General features: G+C 39.6%; 1 protein-coding gene across 3 annotated transcripts in view; it reads left to right on the top strand.

The window, feature by feature from the left end:
* Nucleotides 1–12,003, top strand: part of LOC126874832 (ecdysone receptor) — a 159,115-nt gene that overhangs the window by 30,963 nt on the left and 116,149 nt on the right. The gene's annotated exons all lie outside the window — the stretch shown is intronic.

The following is a 12,003-nucleotide window of genomic DNA, read 5'->3' as shown; positions in this document are numbered from 1 at the left end:
AATTCGAGGATTTTCTCAAATAATTCGTGTAACTGAGTTTTCAACGTATATTTACTGTAATTTGGTTCTTCGAGTTCTATTGCTTTTAAATATTCGGTACAGCATATTGAACTCTAGAAAAGGAATTTATTAATGGCGGTAATAAATAGTCGTTGAGTATTTGTAAAAAGATTTTTTGCATTTAGAAATGTTTATTTAGAATAACATTTGTTATATATATGCCAATATTTTTCAAGAAGGATTTTAAAAAATCAATCAAAATCAAGATAACCCTAATTCAGATCTAGTTTAATTATCGCGTCGAATATTTTTCGTTCAGTTTGAATGTACCGTAACAAAGCACATCCTGAACGAGTCTGACACGAACGAGACGAATCTACTTCCTCGTTCTCAAACCACGACAAACACACTCAGGAACTACAAACTACTGAATATATATCAAACTACAGGGACATACAAACTACTGAAAACAAATGCGCAAATACAGATCAAGAGGCGTGGTAAAAATCAGGCATATTGCTATATCAAACATCATCAAACACTTATCATCCGTTATATATCAAACATTTTGCATCAACTCCCAATATTCAACAAAAAGTAACGAAGAACCTCCTCGGGAAGTCGGATACGGGCAAAACGAATCCTCTTGCTCGTTCTCAAACCATGAGAGACGCGCTCAAACATAATCAAACACACTCATATTAACACAGACCATGAAAAAGAGAGAAGATACACAGGTTTACAATCGATCGGTACGTGTTGCGAAAATCGTTCTCACGCAGGAGTAGATATCGCATCGGCGGTGCTTTCACGAAAACGCAAGCCTTGTGTTTCGTTAACGAACGTCCAATATCCACGATCCGGAAAGCGGCAGAACTTTTACCGGGGTCTCTATCTTGCAACGAGAATCTTCATTCTCGCGCGATAATTAGCGGCCACGGGTGGACGAAAAGCCGACGATCCACGCCGATGGGAGTCACACGCTCGCAAGTGAAAGGTGCCCGATACCTTCTCGCAATTTCTTTATCTAGCAGCGTCGATCTCTTCGTTCCCCTCGCTTCGCTCGACGTAAATTATCCTATGGAATTCTTTTTACGATCGTTGCTCGACATTCGGTCGAATCTACCCAGGCCTCTCACTTTCACTTACGAACGCACAAGTTCCGTGACTATTATTCGACAGGCCCCCGTATGAAATTCACGTGCGAGGCCCTCCTGGCCTCGTTTTCCACTCTGATCGCTCAGGACAATGATTGACGTCGATCCGGACGAGTGTCGAAGTTTATAGTTAGATTTCATGTTAAGCTAACCTAAATTTACGTTCGAAGAAAGATTGAAGTATGACAATATGATGTTGAGCTAACCTAAATTTACGTTCAAAGGAAGATTAAAGTATGACAATATTATTAATAGTAGGTGAGCAGGCTGTCGTAGTAATAGAGATAGGTACGTTGACCAGACTGCGATGAAAATATGATTGAAGAGCTATTGAAATACGAATTTAGGATTGGCGGGTTTGGTTAGGTTAGATGGGGTTTGAATTCAGTTTGAATAGATTTGAAATAAGTTCAAGTCAAGCCATTAAATTTTCAGATTCGAGATAAGATTGGCAAGGTTGGGAGATTTGAATCAAATTTGGGTCCATCTTATTAGGTTTTGATCAAGTTTGACCTAAGTGTTGAATCTCTGTGGAATGATGTTTCATTATCCTGTGTCGACAATACTATTGCAACGTTCTGTCAATTATTTCTCTGTGCTATTTTTTAAGCACAAAATTAGTACACCCTGAAATTTATTCATTAATATACTTTTTGGTACAACTGTAGAATATCAGTCTCCGGTTTTGATACAAGAATTACGTAACTGTACAACAGAGACGAATTCAGGGCTAAACTTCAATAAACTTGTAACCAACTCTCGAATGCTAACAACTGCTTCAATCCCAACATTGTGCAACATTTTCCTGGTTATTGAATTCCAAGTTTTAGGAAATGAGATTGGTTTCTCTGCTCCCCTGAAAAATCACTTTCCTGTAGTTGTGTCATTATTCCACCCTACATAAAATATACAAGAAGAGTATGAATGTTGAAATTCCTGGAACCTCGGAAAAAGCCAACCACTGTCACGTTTCTTGTACATTCTTCGAGAGTATATTCTAGTAAATCGCCGGGTTCAGGTATTTTCGCTGGGGTAATCGTGTCGAGGTCATAGAAAAACACGAAATTCATAGTGATTTAGGTATCGATGCACGGCATGTGCAAGCGCAACACGCGCTGCGGTAGGTGATTCGTTGGGTTTTTCATGGTGAAGCAACTAACGGGTATCTTGGCGACTCGTTTGGCTCACAGGTAGCAGGAGAGTCATTGTCCTGCGTTTACGTGACGAATTTCCCGTGCTTGCTCGTCTTCGCGAGTATCGTTCACGGCCACGCTATTCGCATTTTAACAGCTTTCTAAGAAGCCTTCGACAGCCTAGTCCCTACTGCCTTCCTAGCTTCGCTATGTGTTCGCTTTAAACTTCTTCAAACTTCTTCCACTTCTCCTCCCACGCGTTCTTCGTGCACACGTGACTATTTTCACGATGTCGAGGAACGTGGAACAGCGTGGACGTTGATTTATTGTGCTTAGTTGGCAGATCCTTTGGGCATTTCGAAATTGAGAAGCAGGTTCTGTTCGAGTGTCTCGTACAGTTTGAGCTTTTGTTTGATTGCTTATAGTCATCACTGGATTATAAGTAGACCGTGGAACTGTACGCAAACTTATATTTTTATGATTAGGATTAAGAGAAAGCCATCTGGCTAGAAAATAGTTTCGGTAATACGAAAGCAGTTTGGAATATGTTCAAATTAACTAACCTAACCTCAAATCCAACTGTTTGAACATATAAAAAAATGCGTATAATATACATAGTATAGTAATTGTTATAGATTCTATCTTTCTCACTTGCGTCTATAAAAATATGCAAATAAACATGCACGATCTGGTGATCAAACGACAGCAAACTAGAGTTAAAGATCCAATTCGAGAAGCAACGCGATCGAAAATCGCGACAAGAATCGACGGTAGAGGAACAATAGGAAAGAAAAAAGTGTTTGGTTTACAGTTATCGGTTGCTCGTTGAAATTCTCGACGCCGTCCGCTCACACGTGCTTCGATTACCTCTTCTACGTCCCACGAAGCCCGTTCGTGATTTCGCGCCAACTCCTCCGGTCAATTGTTCGCAATAGTATCGAGGCAGCCATTATAATTCGATAAAATATCGATTCGAAGCTTCAGCTAGTTAGGAATATTATTTCTTTTTCTTTTCCTTTCTTTTAGTTTGTATTTGTAACAATTCTTATGTATGCTACGTTTATTCTACAAATAAATTTATTTTATATTAAAAGAGGAACAGTTAGAACAGATTGGGATTAGGTTAGGGTTAGCTTGGAGTAGGTAGTATTGAAAATAATAAGATGAGTATGATGTAATAGTAGTAATAGTAGGATAAATGTAGAAAAATGATATTTTTCGTTCATTTAAATAAAAGAATTGCTTTCTGAACTTTGAAAAACTAGAATTGAAATATTCTAAAGGAATGTCACCTTTGGAATGTAACTTTGTTTTATGATGTTCTAATGGATGTTCGTGTATACGTATATTAAAGTAAATAATTAATTTTTGGAATAAAGGAATTTCTAGATCGTTTGAATATTTGGAAATCTGGTAAAAATGGCGTATTGAAGTATTAGAACTTTAATCATGATCAACGTTAATATTATTGTATAACGTTCTCTTATTAATTTTTATCAACGGTATTAAATAAAAAGAAGTTTTCGCTGCTATGCATTATGATTTTTTCTGTTTAATTTTCTACGATGCACGCAAACTCGAGATTAACCCTTGCCTTATGATATTTAGTCACGTGCCACATATTATGGCATCGATTTACATAGTAAGAACAGGTTTCTCGTGCAACAATTACTCTAAATACATACGCGAACTCTAAATATGTATTCAAATTTCAATATCGCACGTCTGATACGACGTTACGATATTGAATCGCTAACATTCATAACTGAAGAGACCTAAGAAAGATGAATGCTTAAATCTAACCTTGAATTTAATCTAACCTAACATTCGCATAAGTTGCGCAAAATTTTATACATATATATCAACGTATAAATATTGCTAGTTACCAAATGTTACATTTAAAATCAAATTGTATGAACAATCTTTGAATCTAACCTATGGGGTATGGACTAATTGCGATAAAATGTCAGATGTTTAATGACTTTAGACGTCTAGATCGCAGACCTCTAAGGAATCCCTAAAACAGGAAGTTATAACCTAACCTCAAACTCTAATCACATTCTACGTGCCATCAAACTCCTTAAATAAGTCCCTAAATCTCATCGATAGAACCAGAGACAAAAGATAAACATAACCTCTAAAACTAATCTTTTAACACGTCTGTAATGCGCTTCGGGTTACATGTATGAGTGCTGTAGCACTCAATTAGAGCAAGTTAGATTGAGTATGGTAGAACTCCACTTATCTGAATTTGTCGGGGGACAAACATTCTCGTTCGCATAATAGAAGTTCGCATTGAGATACGTGAATTGAACCAGCAGAAAGTTTGGTAAATCGGTCATTAATTAAAATCTCGTTCTGACAAATGCAGTTCTACTGTAGAAGAATGGAGAAGCTGAGGTCACGGGGTTCCCTGCAAGAATTCGTGCGGCGAAGAGGGGGGTTGGCAACGAAGGGTGGGACGAGCGGCATGCGGTCGGCAGGCACGGTGAACCAGATATTCGAATGGCATCGACGGGTCTCTGTTTCTCGGTGCAGAAGGAGCAGGGGTAGCAGCGGGACGCCCGAAGAGAGGAAAGGGACAGTCCGGGGAGGCGACTGGGTACTGGGTATACGAGGTAGTGGGTATAGAGTGGAGATATCCAGGTCACAAAACAAGTGTCGCAACCGACCACGTTGGCACGCTCCTGCGATTATATACACTTTGCGTCTCCGCGCGCCGGATTTCGACTCCTGCTGGCTTCCCGCGTGGAAACTGACGGGCGTGCCTGTGAACCGGACTATCGATTACTCGCGTGCCTCTAGCCGTATAGCGTCTGACTATGTCTCGATACCACGAGGACGGACCGTGTGGAATCCTGTTCGGGTCAATCAGGGTCACCGGGTATTTCTTGTTGCGTTTGAGGTGTTGCTTCTGCTTTAGAGTCCTAAAGTACCAAATATATCTGACACCTGACTCTACCTCTATTAGCAGAGAAAAGAAGTAGACTGTGAGTTAGATCGGTTTTGGGGTACGTTTGAGGAAGCTTAGGTTGGCTTGTCATAGTTTGCTGTGAGAATGTTTTAGGCGAGTTAGGTAGAATTATTTCCGTTTGCTTTGCTTGCGGCGGTTTGCATTGACTTTCGGTTAAGTTTCAGTTGTTTTGTCTTAATGTGTTATCGTTCTTTTTAGGTTAGGTTTGAACCGGGTTTGAGTAAGATTCGGTGGAATTTTCTTCCACGTAAGACGTTGAAATTCGCTGCGTGTAAACATGGAAAAGACATTGTAACAGCGTTTTTTTGAAGCGAAGAATTTGGGATATAGTTATCTGTGGATGAGATACGCAGACGAAAGACTGGGCGACGAGGGACAGGAAGGTAACCAGGCCGTAAAAGGATCGCGAATCGGTCTCCATCTGAAATCGCCGGCAAGTCCATGTTTGGTCTTGGTTATCTCGTTTTAACAACGCAAACCTTTGAATCGCTTCATTCGTCCTTTCTCTCTTCGTCCCTCCGACTCTGCTACGATTCTCCCCTTTCTTCATCTTTGCACAACTCGCCCGTGACCAATTCCTGGAACAATGATTCATCCTTCGGTATCGTGACTTTCCTTGTGATATTTTATCCTCGTTGTGATTTATCTTCACAGATACTCGACTTTAATATTCAATGTATTGGCACTTGTACACGTACTGACTACTTGGTTGTTGACGAGACACTTTGAAATTCTATCTTTTTAAAAAAGAAACTTTAAAGAAAAAGTAGTCTACATTTTTACTTATTTATCCACGTACGATAATCTCTTGTTAATTTTCACTCGCACTCGGTCGGTAATTAGTCAACTTTGCATATAGTAAACAAATTTTCAAGTTCAATTTTACCGGAAACGAATAACTTTTCACGTAAAATCTCTTTGCCGATTATGCCAGGATTACTGGAACGTAGAACACCGAAAAGATATTAATATCATCGATTTTTCTTCGTCGCATTTCTTCTTACATCTCGTCCAATTGCGTTTGGTTTCTTGGTATGCGCGCTACTTTTGAAATAATCCCATAACAAGAATGCGTCATCCAACAGCGTCACACGATGTCGCAACAACACTGGACCAGACTGTCGCGAGGAGATCGAAAGGTGCGTGTGCACGTGCGTCGCGGCGCGAGAGCACGAAGAACACCGGATATGGGCTAGACTAGAGCCAGACGGGCCGGAATGGAAATCAATACAGTCTCAACACTCGTCGGCTTCTCCCAGCCACCCCCTCGTTTCCCAACCTACCTCATTCTCTCACTATCTCTCTTTTTCCGCGGCCTTTTTTCTTTTTTATCTTTCCCTTTTTTTTTTTTTTTTTATCATCCCTGGTTCTGACTCGTTGTCTTTCTTCCTGGTGGCATCACAGGCTGCCAGAGCAGTTTACAGGCCTAACACGGATTACACGCCGCCGTCACACAATGAATCCTGAGATCTCGATTCTCCTCTGGTCATTGTTCTTTCCTTTATCCCATTCTTTATCTGTGGATTCTGCTTGTACTTGGACTTTTAAATTTTTTAAAAATTTTCTATTGGAAAATTTATCGGTTTATTAGTTCAATGTTAGGTTGATATAGGTTGACATAGGTTAGGTAGATATTTTTGCAAATTGTAAATTTCTCGTATTTCTGTTTCAATTTTCAATATCTCTGCTCCAAAAATGGCAAATTTTTCATATTCCTGTTGTTAAGTATTTTCAACTTTCCGTATCTTTGTCCTATAGATTGGAAATTTTTAGAAAAGGTTTTTTTAAATTAGAAACCGAAAATATACCATACGGCCACTGCAAAATGTTGCGAGCTTTTTACATTTTTAATATTACAAATTGAAAACTTTCTATGTCATTTTTCGACGTCCGTTTGTGCCTGGGCTTCTACATCTCCGGCGAGGAAAGAGTCTCTCTGGATCTCTGTGTGCAAGTCTGGTAGTAAAGTAAAGTGCCACTGGGTCATTTCACGGTTCGCTGTCACAAAGTAAAAATCTTTGAACGATCAGAAAAACCAACCAAGATAACCAAGACCTAACCTCAATCTTTAAAATTAAAACGTAAGATTACGAATCATCGCGAAATTCATTTCGAAGAAGGTCTGTATAAAATAGGCCGCGTGTATAGTTTCGAGAAATGCCGTGTGGCGGCGTGGTTGAGTTAAGAAGGAGACTGGAGAATTTAGTAGACGTCACAGAGGACGGATTACAGGTTTTCATGCACGCCTTCGTAATTGACGGCCTCTTAATTGCAATCCAGGATCGCGTCCCTAATTGCGTCGCGGTGAAAGCAACATATATCCTCCATCTTCTCATCCTCCTCTCTCTTATACAAGCTTCACTGGCGAATTCTGGTTTCGTGGTCCCGGGACCGGTTCCTTCTCACGAGAGTCGCCTCGCTTATTGCTGAGTAAGTTCTCGTAATTAAAGATGACCGTTCCCAACGGACCAAGAAGCGATCTACATGAGACTGGACTGGTTATTTCACGAGCAATATCGATATTTGTTGAACGCAGTTTATCAGCTGCGGCCGGTCTCTCAATTATACGTATCGATGATCGCGTATGGTTTCATCTGGTCAATGTTAAACTGGCTGCTTGTGATTCTTGGCAGATTGGGTTAAACGGTCACGTTAGTCGCTACGTTCTCCGAACGTGGTCGTAACGTTGGTCCTTGGAGATATCTGTTTCACTCGTTTTTTTCCTTCAGTTCGGTTTTGTAGATAGCGACTGTGGATCGTGTTTCCTAATGTTTACGTTACCTAATCTGTTCTCTAGTCGTATACCAGCGACTGAAGACCGACGTTGCCTAAATTTATGTGGGTCTTCTAAAACTCACGTTGGACGAGTACAACGACGTACTGTAAACGTTAGGAAACCAGGAAAATCGACGCCTTTCACCTTTGCAATTTCATTTCCAAATCTCTGAAACACGCATGCACAGGTTCAAATGAAAACTAAAGGAACAAAATATCTAATGACTAAGCTAAGGCTATTGGGTTGGCAACTAAGTGATTGCGGGTTTTTTTTTATTACAACCTGATGACAAAATCCGCAATCACTTAGTTGCCAACCCAATAACAATTTTCTCAAGATTAAACCAGTCAGATGGAGGAACGATGCATCCTAAACGTCGAAAGATGCCCAAAGACGCTATATTGTTTGCAGAGCTGTAGCGTTCTCTCGAAAAGGGAGAAGGGAAAAAGGTGGAGGGAAGAAAAAGACGTCTGCTGAACGGCAGCTAGTTCCCCATTTACGATCCACGATAGAAGCGTCTCCCTGGAGCACAATGAGACGCGTTTATAAGTGGAGTGAATTCATGCGGACAACGAAGGAACGACACTGAACGATCCACGGCGTGCCGGTGTGTTCTAGCGGCGATATAGACGCGAGGCTATTGATTTCGGAGCATAAATAGACCGCGGTCTCTATTATTCAAAATGCGCTGTACGCCTGCCGCCGACCGACAGCGCCATCCTCTGCTGCAAAATAATAGCCATGCTTCCATCTTTATTTCTTCTGTGACTTCTTGTCTGACTCGTGCGCCTCTATCTACTTATTTCGGCTGTTGACCGTCTGATTGCGGGAACTATGCAGTTTCTCGGTGCTTGTCTTCTTTCCAGTCAAATTGTTTGAATCGTCGTCCTATTTTATTCTAGTTTATTTTATTTAAATTTTGATATTTAATCTGGCAAATTTTTTAGTTGCTTCTGGTTTTTTCGTCTGATTTTAGGTTTTGTCTTAAAACGATGGATCTCTCGAGAACTGTTTCTTCAAATTAAATTGTTTCAATTCTTTTTTTTTTTTTTTTTAGAATTTATTCTGCTATTTTTGACTATTTAACTTTCTTTACGCTTTGTCTGCCCATTGCTTCTGTCTCTACTGATCTGCGGTACTTTGCCGCGAACGACGGATCCTCCAGAGATTCTTCTTTCGGAATTAACTTCTCGATAATATTAAGCCCAGAAATTCGCATCTCAATTATCATCAATTATAACCAAACAAGATATTCGACTATTTTTTAAATTATTTAATGATCCGTGTTCCTCGCTCAGTTAACCTTCATTTAGGCATATTACTCCTTGATATTGCTCGATATTAATATCGAGATACGTATAATTTTGTGTGCTGGACTACATTGGTCGCGTTGTAGTGACACACGTACGTGAATATGAGTGTGTGGAAGCATATGTGCGCGCGGCGTCTCGAAAAACAGATGAATGTAACTGTTCCGTTGGCAGTGTGACATGGAAGACGGCGAGACACAGAGAGCGCCGAGACCCGTGCAAATGTAATCGACGAAGATCCTGGGAATCGTTTATTAAATAAATCTAAAACTATTTTAATACGAATTCTAAATGTAATCTTAGTGTTCCTTTACTTTTATTTCAAAATTTAATTGTGGATTAAAATCCACAATTCTCAACGATTAAATCTCTCTAATTCCTGAGATTCCTGACATTCTCTAAAAATCGTGCGACACACGTCGATCTTTGAAGAGGAACCGGGGCTTCGGTTCCCCGTGAAAAGATCTCGCGTGTACGATCGGTCGTAGTGTGGGCTCAAGATTAATTTAACTCCGTTTTACCTTGGCTTTTACACGACCCTTGCCACTCCCACCTTTCGCCGACTTGTATCTTGTCCCGTCCTCTCGGCTTTATTGCAACGTTACAACGATCCTTGAAACACAATCGCCTCTTCTTCCTCTCGGAGCACTTCGAATTTCCGCGGCTGCCCGTCGCGTTCGTTTCCTAATCGTTAATTCCGAACCGAAGAGGCGTAGGATTTCAGCCAGTTGAACACGCGATTCTTATTCCTGTTCGCGTTCCTGGACCCCTTAAGGACTATGAACTCTCCCCTGATCGGTTTCTTGCAGGCAAGCGAATAATAAAGTGCCTGTAGCGACCCTTCAGGATCGTTCCTTTCCTTTTAAAGGATATTTCTTCGGGATTTATTATCTTTGCAGGAGCGAAGGAATATTTCATGAAATAGGAGGGGTCGAGTATCGATATTGATTTATCGACGTTTTTTTCTTTTTTTTTTTTTTTTTTGTATCTCGTTTGTTTGTGGTTGGATGAAAGTAAGCAAAGATTATGGTCTCGTGTAATGGGATCATTGTTGGAGTTTATCCTTCTTTTCGAATAATTCAATTACGTTCGAACAGTCGCGTGTCTTTCTTTTCAAAACGTGGAATATATCGATGGAGAAAAGTGATAAGGCATCGATGTCGATTTTTCGCCCTGTCGTTTTCCCATAACTGTGTATAACATTTTTGCAGATTTATTTTTATTTTGGTTTTTAAGGCAAAGAGGAATATAGCTGACAGGAAACGGCTGGTGAAACATGGATATCGATCCTTTGCAATAATTTTTTATTTTCGTAGTACGGATATTTTCGAAGATTTGTTTCTCTTTTTTAAAGGAAAAGAGAGCTATGTGAATATTATTCATCCTCGTTTTTTTCAATAATTCAATGATTTATTTATTGTTTTTTATTTTTTAGAATTAATTCACAAGATATTTTCCTCCCGTTTTCCTTTTCGCCAGTGGAAACATTGGAAAATAGAAATAGTTCTAGAAAACGTTTAAACAAACTACACTTGTTTATATAAGTTTTTTTACATAAAGAATTTTCTATAAAAATAATTAATAGCGAAACTAAGTAACCTAACTGGTCAGTTTCCGAATAAAGCGAAAGTTTCTCGAAGCGAACACTAAAACCAACAATTATCTTCGTAACCCATTCCGATAATATATTAATAGTTAGGAAATTGTTGAAAATTGCACATCGAGGGAAAGAGATTTGAAGTAAACGGAATTCTGAACGGTTGGTCAGGTTCACACGCCCTAATGGGTCAGCAGGAACACACAGAACGTGTTCGAGGAAACGCTGGAAAGGCGGGGGAACATAATTGCTAGCGTGTTCGTAATTCTTGGCTCTAATCGGTAATATCGGTACAGCCCAAGCTACTTAACGTGATTTAAGTTACATAGTCCGTTTTATCTGCCCTCGACCATCTGAAGGCTTCATCTCACCGAAGTAAATTCTTCGTTCTTTAGCAAACTCTTGAAATATTTTCCATTAAATTTGTCAAACATTACCACGAATTATTTAATACAAAATTCCAAATGTTACGTACATTTATTACAAAAATTAGATGTTAATAATTTTCCATATTTCTATCGCAAAAAGAATACAAAATTTCCATATATAGGGTGGTTGGTAACTGGTGGTACAAGCGGAAAGGGAGTGATTCTACGCGGAAAAAGAAGTCGAAAATATAGAATAACAATTTTTCGTTCGAGGCTTTATTTTAGAGAAAATCGACTTTGAATTATCGCTCGGTACGCGTGCACTTTATCACGTCTCGTTATAACGGATCTCACTGTAGGTCGTTATTCTATATTTTTTACTTCTTTTTTCGCATAGAATCACCCCCTTTCCGCTTGTACCGCCAGTTACCAACCACCTTGTATTTGGCAAAAGAAATTTTCGCTAATTTGCACGTCGAAAAACGCCGATATTTCTATTGGCAACTAAGTGATTGCGGGTTTTGTCATTAGGCGGTATCGACAGAATCCGCAATCACTTAGTTGCCAACCCAATATAAAATCGAAACTTTATTCCTTTCCCAATTCATTAATTAATTAATTGAATTGATTTGTCGTGCTTTCGCCGGAAATATAAAAACCAAGGTGTATTTTAAACGAAATTAAATTA

The sequence above is a fragment of the Bombus huntii genome, chromosome 16, assembly GCF_024542735.1.
Source record: "Bombus huntii isolate Logan2020A chromosome 16, iyBomHunt1.1, whole genome shotgun sequence".
NCBI lineage: Eukaryota > Metazoa > Arthropoda > Insecta > Hymenoptera > Apidae > Bombus > Bombus huntii.
This window is presented reverse-complemented; position numbering and strand designations above follow the sequence as displayed.